Genomic DNA, 23,639 nt, shown 5'->3' on the forward strand with positions numbered 1-23,639 from the left:
GGACTGAACATGCTTCTTATCTCATGGGGAAACCCTCGACAGGAAAGTCACTGATTGAAATCAGTTTCCAATCACATAGACAAGTCAGTAGGCCTTACCCAGCTCCTCTCACCCTGATAGCAGGTGCTGAGCCTGCTGGGAAAGGGTTCGATATATTAGTCACATTCACTGAAAACGTCTATTGCCCCAATCTGGATGCAAAGGAGGCAGGAGTGGCCTCTGGGGCTGGGGAGAGATAATGGCTGAGCAGCCTGGAGGCAGGAAACCTGCAGTGAATATCTGTTGTACAGGGCTGAGAAAGGCGCCAACTCCGAGTTTGTTGTGGAAGTGTGCACAGAGGAGGAGAAAAATGAAGGCATAATGATAGAAGTCATGAAAGGAGAATCTACCACAAGAAATCTACATTCAATGTACCTGAGTCGTAAATACTTTATAAGGATTCAACTTGTGACAGGCATGTCCAATTAAATGCTTACTGAGGACCTGAAAAGTTAATGTTTAGTTAAAGGGCTGTGGGATCAGGTCCTGAATACTTTCTACTCACATCTATGCACCCTTAGTTTCTTTCTGAAAAGGTCATTTTTCAACATTTCCAGAAGGGTTAGCTGCAGAACAAACATTGCAAAGTTCATCCTATTTACATTACATCAGAAGAGTGATCCCTTTTTGTCCTGAGTGCGTACACTGCCCAATAAATATACTCCTCCCCAGAGACTCTTACACTGTTCCAATACCCTGTTAACTAATACTCAAATGAGAAAGTCATATCCTCCTATGCAAGTGACTCAGTTTTATGGCTCCATACTAGGTAAATACTTCCTCCTATTATGAGATTGGCACAGCCCTTCCCAATGCATTCCAGATCTCTTTTCCTCATTGCTCTATAACAAATCCCACTTCTCGAGTCCTGAGATCACTCAACCCTGACAACTCATGAACGCTGGCAATATAACATTAAGCTAATTAGATCAGAACACTCACAGAAACAGAGTTCTAGCTGGTTTCATCACTAACGAAATTACGATCAACAGGTTTAGTTCTAGCAAAGCCATGTCTTCATCTGAAGTTGCTGCCTTTTAAAGTTTATTTTCATCTGCGGACAAGATGACTTTTCTCAACTTTAGTCTGAATCTTACAGTTACCTAAAATCCTGAATGAACACTTCACATTTAGTTACTGCACAAAGGCTCTCTATAAATGTTATAAAATACTATAATGCCAGTAGTAGTACAGTAGTACAGTACACCCAATGCATACCACTATACATGTCAAAATACATCAATGTTATAGTGATTACATTACAAGAGTCTGAACACATTCTCTTTTGGAATCAGATATTTACATGTCAACTGTTGATCACCTTTCACTTTTAAAGATTATTTAAATAAACTATCCTGCAGTTCAGTGGAATAACGTCTGTCATATTTTAAAGACGAACTTGTCAATTTTAAAGCTGCTCCTATGTTCAACAAACTTCTGTAGTTACTGTTCTTACAAGTAACATTTAGGATTACTATACCTGAAAGATTAGAGAAAATGTTTTTGGGGCTTGTTTACTTTGGCTGCCTGAAAACATATTGGACAGACTTCTAACTCCCTTAGACAAAGGGTCAACGGGCACAAAACAGACATCAAAACACTCCAGATCCACAAACCAGTTAGTCAACATTTTAATGGAATGGGGCATTCTGTCAATGACCTCAAGATGTGTGTGTTACTGAAGAGAAATTATCCCACCATTTTAGAGAGAGAAGTGGACGAGCTGACTTTTATATTCAAATTCGGCACATTAACACGGTTTAAATCGTGATGGGAACTTTCTGAGTCACTACAGGGGCTCGCCTGCATACTTGGCTCAATCTAATTCTTGATCTTCCCCCGCACCCCTCCACTCTCTGATTTGCTCACCTTGATTATCTTTTTCTGATTTGTCCTCCTTGCTTACTGTTTTTGGTTCTCTGTGTGTTAAATATTGAGTCAGTTCTGGTCTGGCTATGGTCTGAAGAAGTGGGTCTGTCCCATGAAAACTCACCTAATAAACTATTTCGCTAGTCTTTAAAGTGCTACTTGACTGCTTTTTGTTTTGATAGTGTATAGACTAGCACGGCTTCCTCTCTGTTATTGTGTAAATTAGTCCATGTCTATACTAAAGAGCTTACAACAGCACAGTTTTACCAATGCAAGTGCACTGCTCTAAGAGCTTTTGTGTAACTGCTCTATGCAGATAGGAATAGGCTCCCGCTGCACATAATGAAACCATCCCCAAAGAGTGACAACAGCTATGTCACAGCCCTAACCACAACAGTGCTTCTGTCAACTTAACTTGTCACCCAGGGGTGTGTTTTTCACACCTCAAGTGACATAAGTTATGTGAACAGCATACCGGGGCCGCGTCTACACGTGCACACTACTTTGAAGTAGCGGCGCCAGCTTCGAAATAGCGCCCGTCACGGCTACACATGTTGGGCGCTATTTCGAAGTTGAAATCGACATTAGGCGGCGAGACGTCGAAGTCGCTAACCCCATGAGGGGATGGGAATAGTGCCCTACTTCGAAGTTGATCGAAGTAGGGCACGTGTAGACGATCCGCGTCCCGCAACATCGAAATAGCAGGGTCCGCCATGGCGGCCATCAGCTGAGGGGTTGAGAGACACTCTCTCTGAAGCCCCTGCGGGGCTCTATGGTCACCGTGGGCAGCAGCCCTTAGCCCAGGGCTTCTGGCTGCTGCTGCGGCAGCTGGGGATCCATGCTGCATGTACAGGGTCTGCAACCAGTTGTCGGCTCTGTGGATCTTGTGTTGTTTAGTGCAACTGTGTCTGGGAGGGGCCCTTTAAGGGAGCGGCTTGCTGTTGAGTCTGCCCTGTGACCCTGTCTGCAGCTGTGCCTGGCACCCTTATTTCGATGTGTGCTACTTTGGCATGTAGACGTTCCCTTGCAGCGCCTATTTCGATGTGGTGCTGCCCAACGTCGAAGTTGAACGTCGACGTTGCCAGCCCTGGAGGACGTGTAGACGTTATTCATCGATATTTCGATGTCGCTACATTGAAATAAGCTATTTCGATGTAGCGTGCACGTGTAGACGTAGCCCCCGAGTGACATAAGTTGTACTAACAAAAGTGATAGTGCTGATGTAGTCTCAGTTTCACCGTTTCCTCACAAGAGTTCATCGGTCAGTTTACCCTGCTCTTTGTGTGGATCTTACATACAGAAACTAGGGAGACATACCTCATAGCAGTAGAAAACTGCTTGTGAAAACTCAAAAATTGGCAGGGGAAACTTGGTAGCCACTGTATTTATTACCTGGAAGCTTCTTTTAATCACACTCCTTGAAATTATTTAAAAAATTTAAAATATAGTTAATGTCCTTTTGACAAGTTATGAAAAGTAGGAACTCAAAACCTCCCACAGCATTTCTCAGTGTTTCATTTTTGTGTAATAAGTTAAAAAACAAGAAACTTCATTTAACCAGAATGATCAATAAGCAGGACTGTCCAACTTTAATCAAATCAAACAAATACAATATATATTTTAAAACCTTTTTTGTTCCATATGAATAAGCAGGAAAGCAACTGGGCATATACAACTATACAGATATGCCAACTATCCTCCTTCTGTAGCTTGTCTCATACTAACAGAGAGAAAGCCATGCTAGTCTATATACTATCAAAACAAAAAAGCAGTCAAGTAGCACTTTAAAGACTAACAAAATAATTTATTAGGTGATGAGCTTTCATGGGACAGACCCACTTCTATGGCTATGGTCTGATGAAGTGGGTCTGTCTCACGAAAGTTCACCTAATAAATTATTTTGTTAGTCTTTAAAGTGCTACTTGACTGCTTTTTGTTTTGTCTCATACTGTATGACTGGACCCTTTCAAGAGCTGACAGTGAGGTCCTGAGCAGAACGGAGCCTTTAATCTTACAACAGCAGAGGTTCATGCTCACTTTTGAAAGACCGCTTCCTTCTGCCTAAATGAGTATCTCTGCTATCTGGACACAAGCAACAGCCTTTCTCCAGGGCTTCCCATTCCTCCCTCTAATCCAGTGTCTCCCAATGAGTGGTACACAAAAGGATTTCAAGGGGTACATGGAAGAAAATAAATTACTAAAAAAATCAGGAGATAAGCACTGGGAGAGGAGGTATGCTGATAAGGCCAAAAAAAATCACGAGACAAGCGCTGGGAGAGGAGGTATGCTGATAAGGCCAAAGTCCCAAAAGGGGTATGCAAATATTTTAAGTTTGGGAAACAACTCCTCTAGTCTATGGGACAAACAAATGCAGTGCATTGCTTAGGGACTGTCATGTCAGTAGCACAAAGCAGAACTGATAACAGTTAAAAATATTACAACTCTTTGCTTAATTAAATGAAAGGCAATGGGATTCAAATGCTGATCCTTCCCATTTGGCCACAAGGGCCGTGTCTACACTAGCCCCAAACTTCGAAATGGCCACGCAAATGGCCATTTTGAAGTTTACTAATGAAGCGCTGAAATGCATATTCAGCGCTTCATTAGATGCGGGCAGTCGCGGCGCTTTGAAATTGACGCGGCTCGCCGCCGCGTGGCTCGTCCCGACGGGGCTCCTTTTCAAAAGGACCCCGCCTACTTTGAAGTCCCCTTATTCCCATGAGCGGCCACCCGCATGCTAATGAAGCGCTGAATATGCATTTCAGCGCTTCATTAGTAAACTTCAAAATGGCCATTTGCATGGCCATTTCGAAGTTTGGGGCTAGTGCAGACGTAGCCAAGGTGTGATGAACTAGCAAAATGCCATCCTTCAGAGCAGACTTTTACTATTCCTGTGAAATTCTTAAGTCTTAAGAATTAGATTTCTTCTTGCTCAATTACAAGTACCGCTGGAAAGGTTTTCTGCATTTACAAAGCTTGACCAAAGACACACATGAAAGGCTATTATCACATATAAGCAAACATTACAGAAAAAATTAATTGAGCAACTTTTACAAAAAAGGCTGTCAGTAGTAGGCATTATATCATTTATTTGCCAATGAAGTCAGTTCCTTTTATTAAAAGGGTAATGGAAAAACAGCTCAAATACACCAGGCTACAAAAACTAGGATTTATTTTTAAACCTATTCCTTTAAGTTTAAGCAAAACAGAACAGGCTAGCTCAATTATCTGACTTTTTTCAACACGTTTCTTAGACACATTTCTCAAACCGAAATGTTGTAAAGCAATTGCACCAAGTTCTCCCTGAAAAACCACCCCTGACATGAAGGCACTCTGCCTACACAGGCTGAAAAATACTATCAGTCAGGAACTTGCTTCTTTCAGGTATTTCAGCATTTTAAACTGAGAGTCCAAGGTAGTTATGGGTATGAGATAGATTTGAATAAGAGAACCCCAAAACGGATGCTATACTTCCCCCGCTCAGTGTTAGGAAAGAGGTTACCACTGCTACCCATATCTCCAACATGATAAATCTATTTTTTCTTTTATACAATTTGAAATCTTACCTTTCACTTTCCTCTATGCAAACTGAAGTGAAAGTAAAAAATGATTAAATATTAATATACATAAAAGTTATTCCATCTTCCTCTGCCTAACTCCATGCACCTTTCAGATCCTCTACGTAAACTGCAGAGGAAGTAAAAGAGGTTTTAAAATATTAATTTTTAGGCAGCAGCACTACCTATCGCTGGCCAATGTCAATACCTTTTTTTTGTTTGGTTTGTTTTTAAGAAACTGTAAATCATGTTTAACTCCTGAATCACTGCACAGACTGGTTTCTAACTCCTCCGTTAGAAGAGCATAATACCTAAGCAAATAACGAACTAACCTCCAGAACTCTGTGGGCCAAATTACATCCAGGGTACAATTCACCCCACTGCACTGCAATGGCTTACCTTTAACATCTCATTTAATTGGCATCCTGCACTAGATTTAATCTTTAGGGGTTTTTTTTTGTTTTTTTTTTGCTGATGTTGTTTTGTTTTGACCTTTACACATTTTCTCTACAATTGAGGTTCATGGGAAGCCTAATACTGACATTACTGCTAAAGCTATATCATGAAGAAGCAGACAATGGCCCTAGCCAAACTACATGACTGCAGAGTAAAGCTGTGTCTACACTACGAGATTAAACGAGTTTCAAGGTGTTAGCTCAATATTAAAATGTCACAGTTAACACTATTAGTCAATTTATTGAGCCGTAATACTGATAACAAAATATCGATATTATGAGACGGCTAGAGTGTCAATTTCAAATTTAAAATCGCAAATCAAAGCTAGTGTGGAAGCACCACATCCTTAATTCAAATTTATTAGCCTCCAGAAGTGTCCCATATGTATCCCACAAAGCTACATGGAGACCCTCGAAGACTGGCTGCTTCATTGTACACTGCTCGCCATCCAGGTGCACAGGAAGGTCACAGGAAGCCCGTGAAGTTTTGAGTAAACATGAATTAGAATTTAAATTGGAATTCAGCAGCATTCAGCCCTAGAAATATAAAGGGCGCCCGCCCATTATGAAAAAATTCCTTTGCCCATCTCATCTTATTGCATCAGTAGCCATATCGCATCAGTACTAACTGCATCAGTAGCCAGCTACTGCAATCATGAGCACTCAGCGTTGTGATCTACCTAGTAGTTCTCAAGGTCGCAAAAGAGCCCCAGCTTGGACCCGCCAGGAGATTCTGGATCTTCTTGCGATTTGGGAAGACCAATTGTTGGGAAAGAGACTTTAGGTGGCCAAGAGAAAAGTGGCAATCTATGATCAGATGTCGTGTCAGATGACTGCCCAAGGTAATTCCCAGGACTCAGTGCAATGCTGGGTGAAGGTGAAAGAACTCCAGCAGGTCTATCAAAAAGTCCAGGAAGCCAACAACTGGCCGGGGCAGCTCCACATACGTGCAGCTATTATGAACAGAGGCACATGCTTATGGGGAGCGATCCCATGACACAGCCTAGTCTGAATTACAACACTTCTGGAGGCCCTGGTATGGAGTTTGGGGTGAACCTAGAGGAGCTGGATGGCCCAGAGGAGGAGGGCAATGGAGAGGAGGAAGGGGTCAATGAGCAGGGGACAGAGGAACTTCTGCCAGACAGCCAAGAGCTCTTCACCATAGACCTGGAACTGGTACACTCCACGTCGTTCCTCGCCACACACGTCACCTCCACTCTGGTCCCTGAGCCCCCAGGACTAAGAGGTTCAGGTGAGTATTTATTCTGCATGCTAGAAGTGGGCTGGGGGTGGGTATAGCTACAGGGTTGTATATGGGTGCAGGTTTGCTAACTATGGTTCTGTGACCCTCAGAACAACATGTTAATGTTTCTTCAGATGGAGTACTTCTCCTTTTTGGACATCTCCTCCAAGGCCTCGTTCAGGCACTCACGTATTATTTCACGAGGTTCTTGGGCAGTCCTGACTTGTTGCAGCTTCCACAGTAGCACGCCTTGCCACGCCAGGCAACCAGATAGCGATCTGGTGTTATGGCGCCACACAGCATTTGGCAAATTTTCCAGGCTTTTGGTCATACAGCGTGAGCAGGTGTTCTTTCTCCATAACTGTTAGTTTTAGGAGGATAACGTCCTCTTTGGCAACCTGCAGAAGCATGGGAATTTGCATCCTTTTGTTTTTTTTTAAAAAAACATCCTTCCTGCCCCTTACATTTGCCTGCAGCAGCTAGCAGGAGCTCCATTCCCCACCCCAGCAAGACAGTTTGCAGGCTCAGTGGGTCTTCTTGGTGCTCCCGCCAATCCCTTTCCAACCAGCATTTCTCTTCATTTTTCAGGAATCCCTCACGCCCCACAGCTACTGTGTTCTGCTGGGCGTTTTCACTCCCATGTCCTTTCCCGCAGCATTTCTTTTGATTTTTCAGGACTCTCCAACACCATGCGGCTGCCATGCTCTGCTGGGCGTTTCCCCTTCCACGTCTCTTGACACCAGCATTTCTTTTCATGTTTTAGGACTCCCTGGTGCCACTCAGCTGCTGTGCACTGCTGGGCGTTTCCCCTCCCATGTCCCCTTACATCAAGCCTTTCTTTGGATTATTATTTTTTCTTTACATTACTTGTATTGCACATCGATCCCTCCCATGCAGCTGTCCTTGCAGCTGTAATCAAACCCTTCCCCACCATCCCCTCTATGCCACTTGATCATCATGGAGGATTGCTCCAGAAAAGGCAGAAAAAAAACTTTCCCTGCCACAGGACACCTGGTGACTCCCCCTGCTTTGCAATCCTCCCCTTCCCCCAAAAAGCAGGCAATTGCTTATAGCTTGCCATGTCCACAAAGAAATGTGCTCGATAAGTGATGGCAAATGATGTACTGCGAAATGCATGCTTACTATTCCATCCTTAATAAGACTTCAGAAAGTTAACTTTCTCTGATAGAAGACACAGTGCACTTCAAAGCACATTATGCGAATGGTACCTTAATTCTGACCTTCACTTTCCAGAGCCAATGCCCAGCACAGCAGAAAGGAACAGAAGAAGAAAGGAGTGCAAGCAGCATGTTATCCTGCAGCACATGGAAAAGAATGAAAATGAGCCCACCAAGCTGACAAAGGACTGTGCTCAGTGGCATCACGGTACAGCTCAGTGGCATCAAAGTCAAGCTGAGTTTAACCAGAGAATGCTTGACTTCCGGCAGCAACAAGGGGCAAGACAGAATGAGGTCACAGCAAAGCTTGCAACAGCTGTTACGGAAAAAACTGAGGTCCTGCGCCCTCTGCTGCAGCCGCACAGGGACTCCAAACACAGCACTGCAGGAGCTGATATCTGCTGCCCGCAGTTCTCTGAGGAGAGATCGCCCACTCCCCATTGTCGTGGTCCCCACATGCGGTGAGGGAGGGCAAGGACAGCCTGCCACTCCAGCCACAAGGGCCATTGCAAAAGGCTATAAGCACCCTTGAGAAGGCTTCTTTTCCCAGCCCCTTAAACTTCTCCTCTTCCCAAAATAAAATCATTTCTTTGAGCTCAGTGTGATTATGTGGCGTGCAGGAGTTGGGGGGAAACACAAATCACAGTGAGGGCTGGAGGAGGGCTGAAGGCACAGCTGCCCACTGTTACTCCCAGGTCTGCAGCAGATGCACAGCTGATGGAACCGGGCGGGTTGGGAGAGGGATGAAGGTATAGCTGCCTGCCACATTCATTCTACTTACTGCAACTTAACCCCCTTCCACCAAGTAAAAGCATTCATTCATTCATTCATCCATTCTGATTTGTGAATGTGATTTGTTGGCATTATGGCAGAGAAGTACATGGGCAGCATTTGCATTACAGATCATTAATAAAGCTATTTTTAAAGCATCCCTTACTGCTGCTGCCTCAGCGTGGCTACTGGTGGATGGTTGTGTAGGCGGCTGTGACACCATGAGTAAGTACCCCTTTCAGTTTAAATACTCAGAGGCTAGGTGGTTCAGGGCCACAATGGGGATATGCATGCCATCTATTGCCTCACTGCAATTAGGAAACCCATGGGCAACAAAACCATCCATTATTGCCTGTATGTCTCCCAGGGTCACAGTCTTCCAGAGGAGACACCAAGGGATTGCATGGGCCACCTGCATCACTGTGGACCCCACACAGATCAGCCCACCAGGAACTGATTTTCCACTGACCGGTAACTGTCAGGAGTTGCAAGCTTCCACAGCACGATTGCCACACACTTCTAAGCCATTAAAGTCAGCTTGATTCTTGTGTTGCTGTGCTTCAGGGCGGGGGCCAACACATCACAAAGTTCCATAAAAGTGGACTTACGCATGCGACAGTTCTGCACACACTGCTGGTCATCCAACAATTGCAAAACAATGTGGTTCCACCAATGTGTGCTGGTCTCTCAAGTCCAAAACTGCTGCTCCACTGTCAGCAATGCAGTCACGGCAGCAAGCAGCTCTGAGTTCTTTGACCGCAGTTGGGAGATTCGCTTTTCCGAACCTTCCTCCTCCTCCTCCTCCTCAGCAGCAACACCCCCACCCCCACTGGTAAGATAGCCAAGCGTCACTGAGCTTCGGAATTGAAGGACAAATTGCGCAACAGCCAGTGTGGATGCCGAAATGCTGTGTGCTATGAGTTGAAGCATTTGGGGATCCAGGCTTGCACCATTTCCAGCTGCAGCATTCCAGCACAATATCCAGTTCATTTTCACATGTTTACTGGTGCTCTGAGTTCCGGGACAGTGTTTGGAATTTTGGGATTCAAACATGGAGCACCCACAGCCAACCAGGGCTAAGGCACTGTGGGATAGGTACCCGCAATGCACTGCTCATGCTGTCGAATCTGCACAGGGCAATAGGGATGTGGAGAATCAACATGGAAAAAAGGTGGGTTGAATTTCAAGAAGCTTTGTGGACATAATTCTAGTTCATAACATCGAGGTTAAATAATTGAATTTATTAAATATCGAATTTAACTCGTACTGTAGACGCAGCCTAAGTCAGCTGAACCCAAATGGAGGGGATGTGAAAATTTGCCCCAAGTTTTGAGCAAGCAAAGTAATACTGCTGACTTATCTCCCTTCAAATTCAACCTTATGGAATCCCACCACCCCCTATCTACAACTTTTGCCTTAAATCACTCTTTTTGAGCTGTATCCTTGTTCCTATGCCTCCCATCTTCTTTAAACCCCTGAAATAACTACCATCAATATCCCCTTATTGAACCAAGTCTCAGAGACACTACTTCAGCCTCATATACTTTGCTCTTTCTGCTTCTTGTTTACATGATGAGCAATCAGAAACACTCGAGGGCTCCTGCTTCAGTAGAAATGACATAACCATAGGAGATTTTCTACTTATTTCTGTTAGGGTAGCACCTGGGAACCCCAGTCAAGGATACAGTCCCCACAGGCATAGTACAAAGAAGTAACAAAGAAGATTATCTCTATTCTTGAGAGCTTGAGGCATCCTAACCACCCTATTCTGAAAGCCAGAAGTACACCTGTTTTACCTATACTATGGTCGCAGAGTTGTGTGTGATGGGAACTCACACAGTGCAAAGACAGTGGACTGCAGACAAAAAACAGGCCACAATGTATTCCAAGGACATAACTGAAGATGATTTAGTAAGTTCTGGAAAAAATATCCAGGCTCTTAGCCCAACTTTTGCAAATGCAAAAAGGATAAGTAAACTTATATAGAACTTTTAGGCTTTGTCCTGACAAAGAAAAATGGCCTTGATTAAATATATGCTTGGTAAATCCAACTTAAACACAGCCTTTTCCCCTAATGTAGATGTATGGTAATAGACTTAGCTCAGTTTTAGCTGGTTGTGTTCCACGACTGTCCTGACTAGGAAAAATTTTTGAGTTTAAGTAAAAGGGTTGGTTTGAAAGACTACCCGCTTGGAGAAGAACAAAACTGTTGCAGCAGTGCAATGTGGGAACCTATCCTACAGTTCCCTCAGCCCCCTAGCATTCTGAGTTTTTTCACTAGTGCAGTATGGGGAAAAAAATGCCCCCCAGGTGGTTGTGGGTATGTGATGTCATCTTCCCACATTGCATTGCCCTTATTCCCCTCCCGTGGAAAGCAAACAGCCATTTTTTCTGACAGAAAGAAAGGAGGAAAAGTAGGGAATCCCAGGCAAAGGAAAACCAAATGGGCTTGCTTCAGAAGATGACTGAACCACATGTACTGGTTGCTCAGCTGCTTTTTCCACACAGAAAGAATACGTTTATGTACAGCTGTCATACCGCCCTGGGATCACCCACATGGCTGTGTTATGTCAGTTGGACTCCAGCCACTTTTCCCAGAAACATCAACCCTGAGAATACTACAGGAACAGATATCTGCTTGAGGAAAGAGGCAGGGGAGTATCATACTGCCCTTGGATCACCCAGGTGGCTGTATTATGTCAATTCGTACTCCAGACACTTTTCACAGAAATGTTATCCCTGAAAATATTACAGGAACAGATTATAGCTTGTGATATCCAGCCCCCCACCCTTCACAATCTGCAAGGGGTGTCAAGGGTGAATGGGAGAGTAGGCTGAAGGGCCAGGTGACATGGTCCCTTCATCAGTCTGCCCTGGCAGGGGGGCCAGCCCCGATGCCCACGACTGTGGGGGTCCCGGCCCTGCACAGTCTCCAAGGGGTTTCATGGGGGAGTGCCAGATATCACAAGCTGTAATCTGCGGAGACTCCTCCCCACCCCGCCCAGCAACAAGCAGCCCCTGAAATCTGAGCCACAGGAGGGAGACTTCCCCCCAGCAACAGTAAGCCCCTGAAATCTTTGCCACGGGAGGGAGACTTGCAAGCCACCAAAATCTGAGCCCTGGGTGGTGGGGCGTAGACTTCTCCCTGGCCACAAGCAACCCCCGAAAAATCTTTCTCAAGCCGGGACATCATTGAGCCAGTCAGGGGTTAGTCACAGCCCCTGACCGCATGGCACCTGTGGGGGAGGGGGAGCAGTCCTGTACAAAGGTGAATCGCAGAAGTTTCTTGTCCTCTCATACAAGCATGACCCCCACAGCCCAGCCAGCACATGGTGTAGTGGGGCTGAGGCTGGCAGCAGTATTTGAAAAAAACAACTTTGTCTCTCCTGCTATATCCTGTGCAGAGAATAAGACATCACCCTGGGCTGGTCAGGCACCCAGTCTGGTGGGGGCGGGGAGGTCTCTGAAGTCATCATCATCCTGTAATGGAGTGGGGGGAGTGCATGTGTGAGTCAGGCTGGATGTCTGAGGCTAGCAGCAGCTCCCAGTGGCTAAGGATGACCCTGGGGCTACAACTGGCAGGTAACACCTCTGCCTGAACAAAGAGCAGGGAGGAGCTGAGCTGGGTTTTGAATCGGGGGCGGGAGTTAGAGGCTAGGAAAAGGGAGAGCTGGAAGGCAGCCAGCCTGAGGAGGGGGAAGCTACACCCCAGAGGGGCACCCCTCGGGGTCTTCTCCCCAGGACAGGTTGGAAGGACTGTCTCTGGCTGCTATGCTGTCACTTCTGTGAGAAACTGGGCATCTGTTGCCTAATAAAGCTTCTGTTGTACCTGCTGAGTGAGAGTCACTCCTGCCAGCGAACGGGGTGCAATGCAGGGGGACCCCTGAACCCCATCGCACTGGTGTCAGAAGTGGGATGCACTGCACCCACGGATGAGCTCCCAGCAGTGGCTGACTGAGCACCAGAGAAGGAAGGAGTCTCACAAGAGCCAGAGAGAGAGGGAGAGGGAGAGCGAGAGCGAGAGCGAGAGGTTTTTTTGGGAGGGCAGGGACAGCTCACTGGTTTGTGGATTGGCCTGCTAAACCCAGGGTTGTAAGCTCAATACTTGAGGGGGCCATTTAGGATCTGGGGCAAAATAGATTTAAAAAAAAAAGGGTGGTGGTGCTTGGTCCTGCCAAGAGGGGAGGGGCTGAACAAGGTGACCTCCTGAGGTCCCTTCCAGCTCTGAGGTATATGTGTGTGTGTGTGTGTGTGTGTGTGTGTTTGTGTGTACCTGACCTCAGCCAGGTCCAGCAGCAAGTGTGTCTCTTCCCTAAGGCTGTGGGGGCAGAAGGCTGGGGAGAACACAGCGGAGCGGAGGTAGCTGCTATGTCGGTTGTTCGGCTCCACGTGTTAAAGATGCCCCTTCCTCACGATTAACAACCCAACTGGCAGCGCCTGTGCGCTAGGCCGCGTTTCCGAGGCACTGGGGTCACCACCTCCCGCGAGAGGCACACGTGGCCCCGCAGCCTGGGCAGAAAACAGCAGGTGGGAGGGGGAACAAGCACCCGGCTCTGCGGAACCAGGCGAGGGGCACGGAAACAAGAACAGAGGCCACCGGAGAAAGAGCAGCCCCGGCCCCAAACGCTGCGTGGGAGCCGTGCGCATGGCCCCCCCACCCCCCAGGCACAGGCGGAATCCCCTCCCCCATCCTCTACCAGTCTCCCTCCCCTCCGAGAGCAGGGACTGGCTCTGCCCCGCCCCATCCTGTGGGGGGGTCAGTCTCCCCCCAGCGCAGAGGCCGGGGTCCCCGCACAATGGGGAAGGGAGGGGAGGGTTAGCTCCCCGCAGCGGACGGGCCCCGCCCCACGGGTACGATGGGGCCAGGGCCCCGCCCGCGCCCGCGCCGCCCCTCACCTCCGCCGGTTCCGCTCCGGCCGTGATGGAGGCGCTCGGCACGTTCAGGCACCGGCTCGAGCCACGCGCGCAGCGAGCGCCGAATCATCGACCGGCCAGCCGGCCCCGAGGCCCTCAGAGCGTCCCGCCCCTCGCAGCCCCCCAGCGGGAAGGAGCTTAGCCCCGCCCGCAGGCGCCAGGCGCGCGGCCCGTCCCCTCGCAGCCCCCCAGCGTGAGGGAGCTTAGCCCCGCCCGCAGCCGCCAGGCCCGCGGCTCTTTCCTTCCGAGCTCCAGCTCTGGGGTTGGCCGGGACCCGTCATAGCCCCTCCCCCAGCCGAGGGGGCGCAGTCCCCCTTCAGCCACTCCCCGCTCCAAAAACACATAGGAACATCCCCTCCCCCCCCACCCCGCCAGCTCCTCCCATCCCCCACTCACCTCTCTGGTGGGGGGTCAGGCAGCGATCCCCCCACCAAACACGCGCACAACACACTCCTTGAGGTCCCCCCCCAGCTGCAGGGCACTGCCCTCGGGGTGGGGGGACCATGTCAGCCGGCAGCTCCTGCTCCTCTCCCAGCCCCAGGAGGCTACAGCTGGAAGCCAGGGGGGCCAACGCCCCACCACTGTGGAAAAGGAGGGGCCGGCCCACAGGTGTGGGAATGTTTTGAAGAGCCAGAGTGCTGCCATCCCCCCTCAGCCTAACCTGCTTCCCCCACCCAGCCCTGACCCAGGGGTAGCCCCCAAGGCACTGGGCTGGAAGCAATGTCCTGGGGCACACAGGGTCAGCTGCTGGAACCCAGAGCCAGCAGCAGAGCCCCAGTCATGTGGTGTGGCAGTTGGGACGCCAGGTCTGAAGTCAGCAACAGAGACCCCCGCCCCCACCCTGCAACATGCAGAACCAGCAGCAGAACCTGGATGTGTGGGGCAGCAGCTGGGACTGTGTGTGTGCAGCTGGCAGCAAAACCTCCAGAGCTCAGGGTGGCAGGCAGGTCTGAGTGCGCAGGGTGGGGAGCAGAGCCTGCTGCCTGTAGGGAGTCAGCTGGAACACTGGCAGAAAGTCCAGGGCTGTTGTAGCACTCTCTGCACCTTTAATACCCATACCTATGATCCTGCTTTCTCTGCTGTGTAAAGAAGCTTGAAAACACATCTCCAAGGGGCCATGATATTGGAAGGAGAAAGACCTCAAGATGTCCTGTGTTTCAAATGACATGGTTTTTGCAATTCTGGACCCCTTGTGTCCACATAGTTGCTTGTGAGTGGGTCCCCTGCACAGATATCATGGGAGACCCTCACTGCAGTATTCTCCCTGCCAGAAAGGACACTGTCATCACTTGTGATATGCAGACAGGGCCCTCACCAAACCCAAGGCCTAGATCTGCTCAGTGTGGCGATCTCAGTGCAGTCCCTCTGCACTGCCTGGTGGAAATGAGTTTGTACAACAAATCAGCCCCGATGCTGCCATCACATCTGCATGGTTGGGCCCTTTGGAAAGGTCTGCTTGAGTGGATTAAACTGCAAGACCAGGATTTTACTCTGTATCCAGATCACGCAACATGCTAATAACAGTGATTCTTAGTATCAGAAACCTCTACAATAGGTCCATTACAACAGAGCTACGCACTTACTGGTCAACCAAATGTCATAAGATGAGGGCCTGAAACATAACCCATGCATCACAGGGCTGGTGCAAGCCCTGAAGCCTAGGCACAATGGTCAAGACTCTGCGAATATGAAGCAAAGTGATGCTCTGAGCTAGAGACTGACACTACTAACAGAATCTGTCACAAACTGGGTCAATGGTGTAAAACACAAAATGGTTCTAGGTACAGACTGGATGCACATTCCAGATGGGTTGTAATAGAACACCTTGAGAAGAAACATCTCGGTACCTACACACTCCCCACAAATAAGACATACCAATCCAGGACCAGGACAGGGGCTAAACTGACAGCATGAAAGATAGTGACCAAACCCCCGTGTACAAGGTGGTACCTAGGTAACATCAGAGGGTGGCTGTCCCTAGTAGCATTTCGTGTTTTATGTCATAATCCTGTTTGTGCCTGAGTCTGTTAGCAGTGTCTGCCTCTAGCTCACAGCTTAAAGTCTTGACAACTGTGCCTAGGCTTCTAGCCTCACACCAGGCCTGTGACTGGGGGGCAAACAGCTTCCAGGGGCCCCTTGGCAAGGTATGTGGGGCAGTGGCTCTGTGCCCTCAGAAGGGGCATGGTACAGGTGGAAGGGGCAGGGCCAAGGTAGCCAACTCTCCGTGCCATCCGAATCATGGCACCGCATCCCCCACAACCCTCAGAGCCATGCTGAGTGGCATTTTGATGGCTAAAGGATCTGGGACTCCAGCCACTACCACTGCTGCCGTAGCTCTGAATTGCCAGGCCCCAGGGCAACTGCCCCCTTCCCCTCTGTTGGTGGGCCTGCCTGTGATACATGGGCTTATGTTTCAGGCCCTCCTCTTACCAGTCACCTTGTTTGGAATTTGAAGTATGCAAGCAGACAGTGGCGGAAGTGAAAAAAACCACACACCAATCCAATACAGTACTGTGTTAAATGTAAACTACTGAAAAAGGAGAGAGTTTAAAAAAAGATTTGACGAGTTAAGGAAATTTTCTGTACTTGTTTCATTTAAATTAAGATAGCTAAAAGTGCCAATTTCTTCTGCATAGTAGTTAAAAAGCTATATTAAGTAAATATTCAGTTGTAAACTTTTGACAGAATAACCATAATGTTTTGTTCACAATTATGAACATGTCAGAGTTATGAACAACCTCAGGAGGTGTCCAGCATCACTCTGAGGTTCTATTGTATCTCACTACCTCTCTGAGGCAGGCTATCAGGAACTGCATTAAGTTAAAGATCTCCACGTAGATAGGGGCTGGAACTGGAGGGCTGTTAATAATGATTATAGATACCTTGTACTAATTTCACATTAGGCGGCTGGCAAAATATACAGACTGTATAATGCCCCACATAGTTGTCAATATCCAAGCTGGATCGCTAGCTGATACAATACAGATCAGTACACACAGAGCAAGACTGCCTCATGCAAAGTGCTTGGACTTAACGGGTATGGCTATACTGCAACAAAAGACTTGTGGCATGGGCATGGCTGGCCCAAATCAGCTGACTGGGGCTCAGGCTGTGGCACGAAAAAAGTGCAGTGCAAACACTACCCCAAGCCAAAATGTCCACACTGCAATTTTTAGCTCTGAAGCCCAAACTCCAGAAATCCACATAATTTGATCCAGGCTCAAACTTGGGACCACAGTTTTTTTAGTGCACAGTAGATATATGCTAACAATTGCTTGGAGGGGAGGGGGTGACAAATACAAACTGGGAGCCTGCCCTAAAAAGAAGGACTAACATGAAAGATGGTCCCAGAATTAGGAAGAGGGGAAAGAACAATAGGCAGTCAGCAGAAAAACTTGAGCTGATGGCACTAGGCTGGATTTCAAGAAATCTGGGTTCAGTTTCTGGTTCTGCCAGAGATTTCTTACAGATCTTTCTGCACCAGTTTAGCTAAACACTTAAGTATATCAAAACAAAAAGCAGTCAAGTAGCACTTTAAAGACTAGAAAAATAGTTTATTAGGTGAGCTTTTGTGGGACAGACCCACTTCTTCAGACCATAGCCAGACGGTCTGAAGAAGTGGGTCTGTCCCACAAAAGCTCACCTAATAAACTATTTTGCTCGTGTTTAAAGTGCTACTTGACTGCTTTTTGTTTTGATAGTGTATAGACTAGCACAGCTTCCTCTCTGTTACTTAAGTATGTGTTTAAGTTGGATTGACTTCAAAGTGGACTTAATTGCCCAATCAACAAAATTGCAGCCGCAGGTACTTAATCTCCTTGTATGTCAATTACTCATTTATAAACCAGAGAGAACACTTCCTGAAGACATATTGTCTTCTTATATTGTAAAATAAGTGGTACAGAGATGGTTTCTCCTGTATTTGTGGCGTTCCTAGCAAAACAGAGCCTTGGAGTGAGTCCCTAGGCAGGAACTGTATTGAAAATAGTAACCGAGAGTCTGGTCTGGTCTGGCTATGGTCTGAAGAAGTGGGTCTGTCCCATGAAAGCTCACTTAATAAATTATTTTGTTAGTCTGTAAAGTGCTACTTGACTGCTTTTTTGTTTTGTATTGAAAAAGATTATATAGTACTAGCCGTCCTGTAAAGATCTGCTTTCGATAACCCCTAAGAAAATCTTTCTCCTGCTGTGTTGCATGTATAAAGAGTGTGCAGGTGGCTACATTTCTTTATGATTCCAAATCTTCCTTTAATGGGTCACATACTGGCCTTTACGGAAAATAGCCACTGTACTAGTTATGTGAACCAAGAGTCTCTTCTCCTACAGCAAATCATATGGTCCTAATGAAATATCAATCTTACCTAATGTGGGCCTCAGGTACTTGCATTCCGGGATATTTTCTCAGGTAAAATTTTATCTTTGTTCATCAATAAAGAAAATGTGGAAGGTCTGTGCACCTCCACTTTTATCTCTTTCCATCACACGCATATTAGCACTAATTTCTATTTCTGCTGCTTGATGTGTAGATACACGTGTAAATGGTAGCTGTAAATGGTAAACTGGGGCATTCTTTTATTTAGAATAAAGGAAAGAGTATGCCCTTTCTCAGGTGCACTTTATAGCAGCTGTGAACATCAAGATTTTATGGGGCAATATGTAAATGTCTGTTTACACAAGTATGATCTGATAAAGCCAGTCTTTGCCCACGAAAGTTTATGCTCCAAATTATCCAAAGTGCCACATGAGTTCTTGTTCTCTATTTACACAAGATCTTTATCTACTTGGAAGCAGTTTTGCTTGAGTCAGTCCTGAATAATGACTGTAGGTTTTGTCTTCAGATAGACTGCAATTTACTGAAATGGGTTTTTCAACATCAGTTGAGTCATGGCTCCTCAAAATGCCAGTGACTTATGCAAAACTGTGGTAAGCCTTCATCTCAGATTACCAATACTACCACAAGGATAATAACTTGAAACGCTCGTCAGAGGTAGAAGCAGCTGCTGGGAGGCACCTTGGACTGAATTCCTGGCAGACTTCTGCTGTTTTCATAATTTTCTGCAGGGTGAATATTCTTCTATATTGCGTAGATTGCTGAAAACACTGTGGCTATATTTAAGAATGCCACTATATATTAGTGCTCTGTAACCTTTGCACATTTCTTTGTTCCCCGATAGTTTTTTAGTAGTATGTGAAAATGAACTCACTGGAATTAAATGCTTAGCAAAGTCTGAATTATCTTTCAGAACAAGTTAGACTTTTTATAATATATATTTGACCGTTTTTCTCATTACTGCACAAAACAAAATGAAATGAAATTTAAGTGTGTTGAGGATTAATAATACTTTACACATAGAGCCCTGCGTGATTTCATTTGTATCTGCATCCAAGCCACACTCTATACTCTGTGGATTTGGGGAATTAGGCTGGGGCCTGTTATGGGTGGTATCATTTTTGTTCACAGTTCAAAGGAGTGGTGCCTGGGAAGCTACAGAGTTTATTTCAAGCAATGCTAAAAAAGCTTCCTTTGTTAAACATCAGCTTCTGGGAATAAATATGGGCACCCTCTAAAAGCCAGAGTTGAAGTTGGACTACCTCCAGTGGCCTGTGCCTCCTAGGACAGCCATCTCTCTAGGACTGTCATGGAGTCTCCAGGAATTAAAGATATCATGTGATGAAACCTCTGGGAATACATCCAAGAAAACTGACAGCTTTAGTGCCTAGAAACTCATGATGTACCTACCCAGCATGCTAACAAACACGGTGGCATGCAGCAGAGGGGGAAAGGGATATATGACAACTGTTGCAGTGGCTCCCTGTAGTACGGTCAATTATGGTAATACCAGGTTAACTGTCACTCTAATTCATAGCCAGGGAGACAATTGTACTAACCAAATACAATATTCCAAAAGTGATTATAACATGCATTTTATTTACACTATGGAGTTCTGATGCTCTGTTTCTTTGCTTGAGAGTTTTGTCTGAGTAAAAGAGCAAAGGACTCACCAGTTGTCAGCATGTACTGTGTCTGTGATGAAGTTCCTTTGCAGAGCTCTTCATTTGCATTCAGTGTATTTATATTGAAACCAAGAACTACCTACCTACAGGGGTGTGAAAATTCAGGCCAAGATTTTTAAAAGCAGCTAGCAATGTTTGCCTGCCTCATCTTCGGGGCTACGTCTACGGCTACGTCTACACGTGCAGCCAACATCGAAATAGCTTATTTCGATGTTGCGACATCGAAATAGTCTATTTCAATGAATAACGTCTACACGTCCTCCAGGGCCGGCAACGTCGATGTTCAGCTTCGACGTTGCTCAGCCCAACATCGAAATAGGCGCAGCGAGGGAACGTCTACACGTCAAAGTAGCACACATCGAAATAGGGATGCCAGGCACAGCTGCAGACAGGGTCACAGGGCAGACTCAACAGCCAGCCGCTCCCTTAAAGGGCCCCTCCCAGACACAGTTGCACTAAACAACACAAGATACACAGAGCCGACAACTGGTTGCAGACCCTGTGCATGCAGCATAGATCCCCAGCTGCCGCAGAAGCAGCCAGAAGCCCTGGGCTAAGGGCTGCTGCCCACGGTGACCATAGAGCCCCGCAGGGGCTGGAGAGAGAGCATCTCTCAACCCCCCAGCTGATGGCCGCCATGGAGGACCCGGCAATTTCGACGTTGCGGGACGCGGATCGTCTACACGGTCCCTACTTCGACGTTGAACGTCGAAGTAGGGCGCTATTCCTATCTCCTCATGAGGTTAGCGACTTCGACGTCTCGCCGCCTAACGTCGAAGTTGGTGCCGCTACTTCGAAGTAGCGTGCACGTGTAGACGCAGCTCTGCTGTGCCCAATTTAGGTCACTTTAATAAGGCCTGAACTTTTCAGCACGTCAGAGTTCTATGCCAGAAGATGTAGGAGTGGAAGGGTCTTATCAATACTGTTACTACCAACACCAAGAATCAGTCCCTGATAGGTTTCTAAAGTTGGGCAGCCAAATCACTAGTCACTTTTGAAAGTCTTGTCCCTAGAGCACAGTCACTTTGAATTACCTTTGTAATGAAGATGCTTTGTGGGAATTTACTATCTAACCATACCAAGCAACAAGTGCTACATGTTATAAGCACCAAAGAAACAGGTTGGAAATAAAAATAGGGGAAAAAAATCTCCAAAGTGATTATAGTGCCCTAATTTTTTCTGTTTTTTTTCCTAGATAAAACTGCCAAGTGAACAGTAAACAATTGTTTATGACAAAGGAATTATATGATCCAAAAAGTGCAATGGTCTGTGGTATCTAGCATCCTGCCCCGGTAAAAGATTATAGATGATACTTCAGAAGAAATGATAATGCAAAGCAGTGTTGAGATTATTCCTCCTCACCTTCAGTGTAAATCCTTGCACAGTGTTGTATTCCAGTACAAGAAAGGCAGGGGCACAAGTGAATTTAGGCACTAGGTTTATTCTGAGCCCAGAGAAGGAAAGTCTAGGCGAGCTCTGTAAATAAGACTTTTTTGATTCACTGGCAATTCCAAAGATAATGAAACAAAATTTTTTTCAGGTCAACCCAAACCTAAAATGTTTCCTTTGGTCAAAAACTATGAAAACTGAAAAAGCTGATTAACAGAAAAGCTTGTTTCCATTTTGAGAATTTTTCATTTTTAAAATACAATCAAAAGAAGTTTAAAAATGAAAAAGCTGTTTCCAACTGAAAAACTGATGTGTTTTAAATCAAGAATGTTGAAACAAAAAGATTAATTTTTTTTCCCAGGTGATATTATGATTTTCTAAACCAAAACAATTTTCCAAAATCATTGTGAAATCACAAAATATTTTCATCAACCCGAACCTGCATTTTGCACTGAAGAAAGTTTTGTCCTGCTCTAGTCTAGACCCCTTCTGTGTTCTTTTCTTTATTCACAAGAGTATAAAAAGTAGTGAAAGTAGATGCCCTCCAGGATGTTTCAAAGTCCCAGACAGATGGGACAGTCTGGATTCCATCTAAAGAATTCAAACATTAACACACATATTATACAGGTTCTTTTAGAATCCATCTATGAAGTTATTAAATATCAGATTTTTTTTTTGAATTTTATTAAAACAGGTTGTATTTTCAAATTAAGTCAAGCATCAAAAATTTCTGAAGTACAACCCAAGGGAGTCAAGTGTGTTTACTGACTCTGTAACAGTAAACTCTGTTTTAACCAGTATTCAAATAACAGGACTTCTCAATTAACTGGCATTCCGTCCCACGTGTGAGTGACCTGCGGCCCCTCCACTCCCCAACTAGTGCCCACTGCCCAGAGTGGCTCACTGTGCAGCGCGGTGTCTCCCCCAGAGAGGTGCACACCATGCACAAGCTGCCCAGAGAGGCTCCACACACAGTGCCCCACCCAGAGCAGCTTGCAGCGTGGCTGTGCCCAAGCTGCCCTGGGTGGATCCGCCCCTGGTGTCCCACCCAGAGCATATTGGAATACCTGACAAGCTTCTGGTCCCAGGGCTGCTGGATCTGAAACAGTTTACCGTATAACCTGATTTAGACAAAAAGAAAAATCCACTATGGTGGGGGTAAACACGTGTGGAAGACTGAGATAGGGCCCTGATCCAAAGTCCAACTGGGGTCAACAGGCTCCCCCTGGGCTTTGAATCAGGCTCATAATCACAGAAGTGTAGAAGTAGAAGGGACCTTAATAGATCATCCGGTCCAGTCTAGTCCACTCTAGGCATGGAGCTCTGAACCCCTGAGCTCATTTGGCTCTCAAACAATAGGTATATGATGGTCTTGTTCAGTGTTTCCTGTAAAATGTGGTCACTCCGAAGAAATTCAACAGCTGCCAAGCTGATAAACAGAGGGCTCTAGGCTAGGTTTTGTGTTTCTGTTCCTCTGATGAAGTGAGTCTGTGCTCACGAAAGCTCATGCTCAAAACTTTTCTGTTAGTCTATAAGGTGCCACAGGACCCTTCGTTGCTGTTACAGATCCAGACTAACACGGCTACCCCTCCGATACTTGAAACCAGGATATATATTCCCTCAAGAGCATAATCCTGCAGTGGAATTAGCAAAACTTCCTGCCTTGTTTACATTGTTCAATTTATGATTTACGCAGCAAAGGAAATAAATATTCACAAAATAAATCTTTTGTCCCAGTCAAACAGGAATGATGGAAGCTGCTTGTCCTTACTCAAAGCATGTGTGCAGTGGACAAAATCCAAATAAGAGCACTATTCTGATACAACTCTGTTCTGACAAATTGACATGATTGCGTCCTAAAATATTGTAGAACCGGTGAAGTAACCTGGAACTAACCTTGGCTTGCCTCCAACAATGAACAAAGAGCTTGTCCCTGGTCTAGAGACCAGATAATCATCTTTACCAAATTTCAAATATCAGATTTCACTACCTATCAGCAAAGAGAATTATTATCTATAATGTGGCTCCAATTTAGGATGCCATTCTTGTTCAATAAAGCAGCTAAGCACATACAGGTTGATCTCTATTCAGCAAAGCACACACACTTAAAATGAAGCCTGTGCTTTGCTGAATAGAGAAAGACATGAGCATACACTTCTGTTTTCCTGAATCAAGATCTCTCAGATCACCCAACTGGGTTCACAGCGCTT

At 46.1% G+C, this 23,639-nt stretch overlaps 1 protein-coding gene across 5 annotated transcripts in view; it reads right to left on the reverse strand.

Moving 5' to 3' along the window:
• The window catches only part of GNE (glucosamine (UDP-N-acetyl)-2-epimerase/N-acetylmannosamine kinase), a 79,946-nt gene that overhangs the window by 49,841 nt on the left and 6,466 nt on the right, over positions 1–23,639 (reverse strand). For 2 of the 5 annotated variants that reach the window (XM_074994546.1, XM_074994545.1), the window contains exon 1: positions 14,009–14,142. The exons of the other annotated variants lie outside the window; for them this stretch is intronic. The gene's annotated coding sequence lies outside the window, so the exon portion shown is untranslated. Of the gene's footprint in view, positions 1–14,008; positions 14,143–23,639 lie in introns of those variants that run through there. 5 annotated transcript variants of the gene reach the window in all.

This window comes from Carettochelys insculpta, chromosome 5 (genome assembly GCF_033958435.1).
Source record: "Carettochelys insculpta isolate YL-2023 chromosome 5, ASM3395843v1, whole genome shotgun sequence".
Classification (NCBI taxonomy): domain Eukaryota; kingdom Metazoa; phylum Chordata; order Testudines; family Carettochelyidae; genus Carettochelys; species Carettochelys insculpta.